This window comes from Vespula pensylvanica, chromosome 9, assembly GCF_014466175.1.
Source record: "Vespula pensylvanica isolate Volc-1 chromosome 9, ASM1446617v1, whole genome shotgun sequence".
Taxonomy (NCBI): domain Eukaryota; kingdom Metazoa; phylum Arthropoda; class Insecta; order Hymenoptera; family Vespidae; genus Vespula; species Vespula pensylvanica.
In genome coordinates this window covers 900,254-907,753 of record NC_057693.1, presented here as the reverse complement: position 1 = coordinate 907,753, position 7,500 = coordinate 900,254, and the positions used below count along the sequence as shown (strand labels likewise).

At 39.4% G+C, this 7,500-nt stretch overlaps 1 protein-coding gene across 5 annotated transcripts in view; it reads left to right on the top strand.

Moving 5' to 3' along the window:
- LOC122631421 (serine/threonine-protein kinase Warts-like) overlaps positions 1-7,500 on the top strand; it is a 123,119-nt gene that overhangs the window by 111,219 nt on the left and 4,400 nt on the right. The window lies entirely within an intron of this gene.

The window sequence follows — 7,500 nt, the reverse complement described above, 5'->3', positions numbered from 1 at the left end:
TAAACGAGAATTCGTAAGTGGAAAATGACACATCGTTTGTGCGTTTGGTCGTAGTTGAATCGTGAAAATTTTCACGATACTCTCTTGACAAAAAACGAGTCCTAATCGTGGTTGACGTATCTTCATGGCGTACACCTAGTGGTCTCGTCGTCTCTTCTCATCGATTCATCGAGAAACACTAAACCGAACGTACATACATTCAATACGTTCTCGTCCAGTTTCGTGCTCGTTCCAGCTCGTTCGTTCCGTGGGATTTGCGAGTGGAAAGCAAGAGACATAAAAGACGAACATCGAGCGGCTGGCCAGCAAGAGCGGTGGCTTCATTACCGGGAAACCTGTTAGTTATGCTAATATCGACTTACAAACCCTTCATTATCGCTGATGAGCAATTAATACGCCTGCCTGCCCCTTGGCCGGCAGTGCTAATGCACTCCGAATGTCTCTCAATTACACGGCGACAACACAGAGTTGTCCGCAAGGACGCTCCAGCAGCCTCTTCGTTTCTCGATCTTCTTTTCGCTTGGAGCTTATCGGAACTCGAGCTCTTTACTCTGAATATTTTACTGCGTCAAAGTATATCCTACATGTTCACCTGTCACGAACACGATAAACACCTTTTCCCAAGATGGAGCATCTTCTCTTCTTTTTTCGAGTCTTTTTCCCCTTTACTCTTTTTTCCTTTTTGTTTTTTGTGTTTGTTTGTTTGTTTGTTTGTTTGTTTGTTTGTTTATTTTTGTTAACTTAACATACTCGCTGCTATACAAATCATTTTCTTTCTTTTTCTTATCCAGAACCAGCATTTATATTTACTTATGATAACAGAACGCGATTAAATCCTATAGATGTTTATCGATATGATCGGTGATTGGCCATTGAAGGCCAATAAGGTAGATATTGGAACTCTGGAGATAAAAGAGAAAGCTTTGGGAAATCAAAGTAGCGAGGACACCTCGAGTTAGCTTATCTCTTGGTAGCCTAACCAGTCTGTTTCTCGTCGAGACTCATTAAGTCGCCCTTATTCGAACGAACCAGCAGGAAGATAGAGAGAGAGAGAGAGAAAGAGAGAAAGAGAGAGAGAGAGAGAGAGATGCCGAGGACGACAGTTCCTTCGGTTTCCTTCCCCTTTTAATATGAAAATAAGAGCAAAAAAGATGACTGGAGCCGGCCGTCGTTGCTGTTGCTGCTTGGTACGAGCTTCTTACCATCTGGATGGAGAGAGAAAGAGACAGAGAGGGAGAGAATGAGAGGGAGAGAAAGAAAGAGAGATGGGCGTGGTGCCGCATATTTAAGCAGGATAATATGTAGAAAGAGGTGAAAAGGAAGAAGATGGGAAGAACGGAAAAGGTTGTCTCTACTTACTGAGAAACATGAAAACGTAAGACAAGGTCTTTCTTAACGAAACATCGGTGACGATAACGAGGGACCAATTTAAAAGAGAAATGCGAGCATCTTATAATGCACGTCCCACATAATAAACTTTTAAATTAATAATTCAATAAAATATATCATAATGTAAAGTTAGAAATAGATTAGAAATGCATTAGTTCTATAATAATTATAATTAGTTTTGTGGAATAAGAAAATGGAATTTAAATGACGTTAAAGTATGATTAGATCAATCATACATTTAAAGTCATATATAATAATTATTTATAAAGTAAAATAAAGTAAAATAAATATAAAGCACGTACGGTTAGTTTGTCGCTAATCGAGCTCTTCTTAAACGATTCCAAGAAACTTTAATTATTCTCACGAATAAAAGTCTACGTGGGTATTATGTACATTGTTATTTTGCAAAATCGTAGAATTATAAATTAATTTGTCAAAATTAATCACTACATGTATTCATCTAATAATGTCTATAATTTTTTTTTCCTACGTAAAAGATTCGGAAGAATTGATTTTCATATTATCTAATTTTCATGTTAGAATTTACTTGAATATTAGAAAGTATACTTTTTAGTATACTAGTCTAGTAAAATAAATATATTGAAAGTAAGTATACTAGTTTAATAAAAGAAGTATACTAGTTTTTTTTTGAATGTATATAGACAAACACGTGCATATAGAAATCCTAGAAACGTTTTTAAATAAACTCCAGTACTCGCATACCTGTCACCAAAGACCTCAATGACATTCAATCTGTTAACAATACTTGATTGTTGCTTAAAGAATGTTTGCTTATTTTATCGTAGTTTGCATATAGAATGGATGATAGATGATGCATCGTAAATGGATGCATGTCGAGATGCATTTATATTGCACAATAAAATATGCGTTTCAAATTCACGTAGAATATTGATATTATAAACGCATGAGTGAACGATCTCTAAAAAATGTCTATACGATTAGATTTAGAACGTATTACTTGTTTCGTAGAGTCGCTTAGAATCGCAAAGTGTCGTGTATTATCTTATATATAACACTCTAACGTTGTTAGGTTGTTACATTGTTACGTTGATTAAGTTAAATTAGATAATCGTAATTAATTAAATATCTTATTAAATACATTTATCTTTTATATATATATATATATATCCCTAATATTTTTTCATACGTAAAAGATTTAAAAGAATTGATTATCACATAATCTAATTTTCATATTAGACTTCCCTCGGATATTAGAAAATATACTTTTAATTTATATATATATATATATATATATATATATATATATACATATACATATATAAATAAGTCAATCTATCGATCAGTCCATCGATCACTTCTCTTTTACAATAATCTTCTATTTAAAATGATTCATCAAAAAACCAAAGATATACATATACACGAAATGGCAATGAAATAATTGGGTTATTACGGATCCGATTAAATCCGTGGAATTCTTCGCAAAGTCTCTTTCCCAAGTAGCCCTATACCTATAGAGAACGAAAGATATCCTAGGTTGTGGTCCCTGGTGCCGCATTCCAGCACAGCATGGCACACACCATACCACCAGACCATAACGATATTCGATCGGATCGGAATAACTAGAAGGCGAGACACGGGTCGCACACACAGCGATAAGAAGAACGAAGAACGAAGAAAGAGGGTTCGCGGAGAAAGACGGAAGCAAGAAGAAGGCGAGAGAATAGCACGACGAGGTGCATGTACGGGGTTGCTTGGTTGCTTGGTTGGTTGCTTGGTTGGTTGGTTGCTTGGTTGCTTGGTTGGTTGGTTGGTTGGTTGGTTGGTTGGTTGATCTGGTTAGGCCGGTGCTTCGGTTGCTGCCGACGCTGCCGACGCCGCTCGTCGGCCGGTCGAGAGAGGCGCGCGACGACCTCGACAGGGCGTGGCGGGTCACCGGTCCTCGTTCCCTCTCGCGCAGTGCCGTAACAACCGATTGACTGTACCCGTGTCTTTTCTGCCTCTTCGAATTCTTGTAATTCGGTCAAAGAGTTCATTTTCGTCACATCGAACTTATTGTCGTATATCACAGACTTATCGTTATCGTTAATAAGACGAAGAGAGAAAGAGAAGGAACTACTCTTTACACAACAAATATAAAATAGTAGAACACATGAAAGAGATTACGAGGTTCGTTAGCCTTTATTACAAACAATACGACAGAGATTACGTCGAAAATAAAATCGTGTTCTGATTTATCGAAAGTAAAGGAATAAAGACGAATGATTAATAACGATGACAAATAACGACTCTTCGAACATCTGTTTAAGATTTCGATCGAAAAAAAAAGAAAGAAAAGAAAAGAAAAGAAAAGAAAAGAAAAGAAAAGAAAAGAATCGTTCGTTGAATCCAGTACAAAGCGGGAAGTGGTTTTCCTACGAGTGGTTAGTACGACTCGAGGGCTTATCTCATTAATGCAAAACCATCGTAGGAGTTTATAGACAATTCTTGGCTATCGGGGATCGTTTCGTACGATCTTGGATCGTTGGGCACGCCGTGACAAATACAAACTCGTGGCAACTTTTCGAGCACGTTAAGCTCGACCGTAAAAGTTACCGAGGAACCCGTTGGACGAGGAAAGTCGATCGTACTTGTAACTCTCATACGATTTTGTGTCAGGAGCGCGCTTTCGCGACTCGCTTGTTACTCGGTCATTTTGACAGGCGGTGGTGGCTGTGCCTGTGTTTGTGTTTGTAACTGTGTTTGTGTCAGTGGCAACGGCAATAGCAACGGCAACGGCAACGGCTATTCCGCGACAAACTCGTTCCGTTTGACGGAATTGGGGCCGAGAACGAGCGAGCGAGCGAGCGAATGAACGAGCGAGCGAATGAACGAACGAACGAAAGAACGAACGAACGAGCGAGCGAGTAAGCGAGTAAGCAGTGCTCCGTTTTGTGCCGGCGTGTCCGAGTAATTGCTCGAATCACGGTAAACTCGAGATAAGATCGATCGTACTGGCAACAACTTAGAAACGTATATAGGTAGATAGGTGTACGAGTGTTTGCCGTATTGGAATGAAAATATAATGGACGGTGATTATATTTCTTTCTTCTTTCTTTTTGTTTTTCAAGTATCTTATCATATCTATCGAATGTATTCTTTCTTTTTTCTTTTCTTTTCTTTTTTTTCCTCTCTTTCTTTTCTTTTCTTTGTTTTTTTCTTTTTTTTTTTTTTTACTCACATAGAAACGTTTCTTTTGAAAAGGAGAATTACCACCTTTACCTTTGCATTCGTTATCTAGAACATTATCGTTCGCGCGATAACGTTCTTTTCTCTGATTGTTCCTCTTGCAAAAACGATTTTGATAACGAGATGACAGTTTTCTGACGGCTCGATCGAGCACGAATCAACTCGAATTAATTCGAATATAAGACGAGAAATTTATTGTTGAATGTTTCTCTATGACGAGCGGAGACAGGTGCGATGATAGCTACGATATGTAGAAAGCGAGAGATGGACATAAAAGTTAGCTTTTATTACGTACCTTTGGACCCAATAAATACTAACCGAACACGCGTCTTCCTCCTTTTTTTGTCGCGTTAAATTACGATGATTCGCTGCAACACGATGATTTAGAATCGTTGAGAGTAATTAAAAGAAGAAAAAATCTTTTTTTACGTGTCATAAATATCACTTGTTCGTTGATGTGCCAAAGAGAACTAAAGATCGTACGATGTTTTTTTTTCTTTTTTTTTTTTTTTTCAATCGCAAAAAGAAAGATAGCGAGTAAGCTTACGCTCATCGTTGACGTTATTCTGAAATCTTGCTTACTTTTGATTTCGATTTATCGAAATACTTGTTGACAGATTTTAATCCTAGAAAGAACGTACTTACAGATCGTAACCGACGTGACGATCGTTCCGATTCGATGCATTTACCAGAGGTTAAAATCACGAGATCCTTTTTGGTTAAGGAATTCGAACGTCGTAAGAAACAAGCCGTTACTTTTCGAGGATCCTCGATTCATTCCCAGGTCATGCTCGAATGGCACTTGCCGATTTCCTTTGGTTACAGTGGAACGAACGCCACGTCTAAGAATCGACTAAGAATCGATTCCGTCGGGATGAATTTTCCATCAGAAAGAAGACCATCTCGAATCTTCCTATTGACTTTTTGCAGGAATTCCAGAACGATCGGTAGTTTCGATCGATTTTACGCGTCGTTTCAATGTTCCTCAATATAAGTCGAGGATATAATCTAAGAAAGAAAGTTTTCGAACTTGCGAAGCGTTCAACCCTTCGATTGGAAACCGTACAAATTGGTATTCACTTCTTCGGCAAGGGGGCGGCTTATTCACCAATACGATATACTCGCTTGAAGCATCTTGCGCATTTAAAACCTCGTCTCGTAACACGATCGGTACAAGCGCGTAGATATGTTGTTCCGGGGCTAACAACGTGTTTGTGGAAGGTATAATTGATGCGGGTCCCGTATCGCGTTTGCCCTTAAGAGAGTTTGGAACCGGGTGGAGAAAATATAGGTTGTCTTCGTGGCTCGGCCTTTGGAGTCTGCGGTCGCCCGCGGTGCTACACGCTGGATGATATATTCTCCGCAACTGCAGCTGTACCCTGTACCAACCAAAGAAAGCTCAAAGAAAGAGAAAAAGATAGAGCTAGCGGACCTCTCTTTGCTGAACAAAACTTAAGATTTTCTAGTAGTATTACTATTACTACTACTACTATTACCATCACCAGAGAGTTTTTTTTTTTTTTTTTCGAAGAAAATTCACCAATATTTATATAGATATTCGACGTTTGTGGATCTGATTTTTCCAAAGTCAATTCAACCAACCAACGAAGAGGAAAATAAAACTTACGTTTCGAGTAAATGTCAATGGTACCTCATAAAATGGAAATCACTCGTAACGCTATCGCATCATCAGGCTCATTTGTGTTACAGTTTTTCGGCATTAAAGAAAACGCGCGTGAAGAAAAGTACTTCTCTCTTTCTCTCTTTTGATCTATCTATCTCAGTACGTTGTAATTTCACGGGACGAACGGAATCGCCGAGCCGATAAGCCATTCACATGGTCTCTTCCTTACGTACCTAATTCAATGTTCCACGCATTGTCGTTATGCTTCGCGATTGTGCGTAGTACGATGCTTTTTGAATTTAAGCGCCTCTAATAACAGTACTACGAGGATCGTACGTGAAATTTCCTTGGTACTTATTCCCTACTCCGGTCAATTAACGGTAATATAAACCAAGACTACTATCAAAGGAGACTCTGAAAGAAATCATAAATTTCGATTTCTAACAAAGTTAATCGAAATTAAACAAAAAGACTCTCTCTCTCTCTCTCTCTCTCTCTCTCTTTCTCTTTCTTTCACTCATTTTCCTTATCCGAATCTCCCGCATGAAACAAACACGAGACATGAGAAAAAGTGGAGGACGAAGAAGAAGAAGAAGAAGCAGAAGAAGAAGTAGAAGAAGTAGAAGAAGGAAAGAAGAAGATAGAAAGAGGAGAAGGAGAAGGAGGAGGAGGAACAAGAGGAAGACCGGTCTGGTGCGTTGCGTGCACGAGTCGCATTACGCCGTTGAATATTTCATTCATAAGCGAGCCGAGCTATCTCCGTATTCCACGAAGGAACACGGCTGATCGTAGCTAGCCATATCCATGCGCACACACGTGCACGTGTGTACTCGCGTAAGTTTATTCCTTCGTATATATGTATCTACGTACGTACATACATATGTGCGGACTAGCTCGAGGCCGTTGCCGTTGCAATTACGTCGACGTCGGCCCCCGTAGCCGTGAATGAAACGCCTGGCTTGTCCTTACCCCCTTCTTCGACCTTCCGCATCTTCTCTCTCTCTCTCTCTCTCTCTTTTTCTCTCTTTCTCTTTATCTTTCTCCGTTCTCTATTCATCCTTCTCCAGTCAGGCACAAAGTTGTTTTTACATGCCAGAGAAATAATGGGCCGTTGCGCTGCTTTACATCGACGTCGATGATGCACCTTGCCACGAAGAAGAAGACACTGCGAGACGAATTCCCCTTTGCGGAATTCCGCTTGCTTGCTAGCTGCCGTGAAACGCTTCAACCGACCTTCGCTTGCTTCTCTCTCTCTCTCTCTCTCTCTCTCTCTCTCTCTC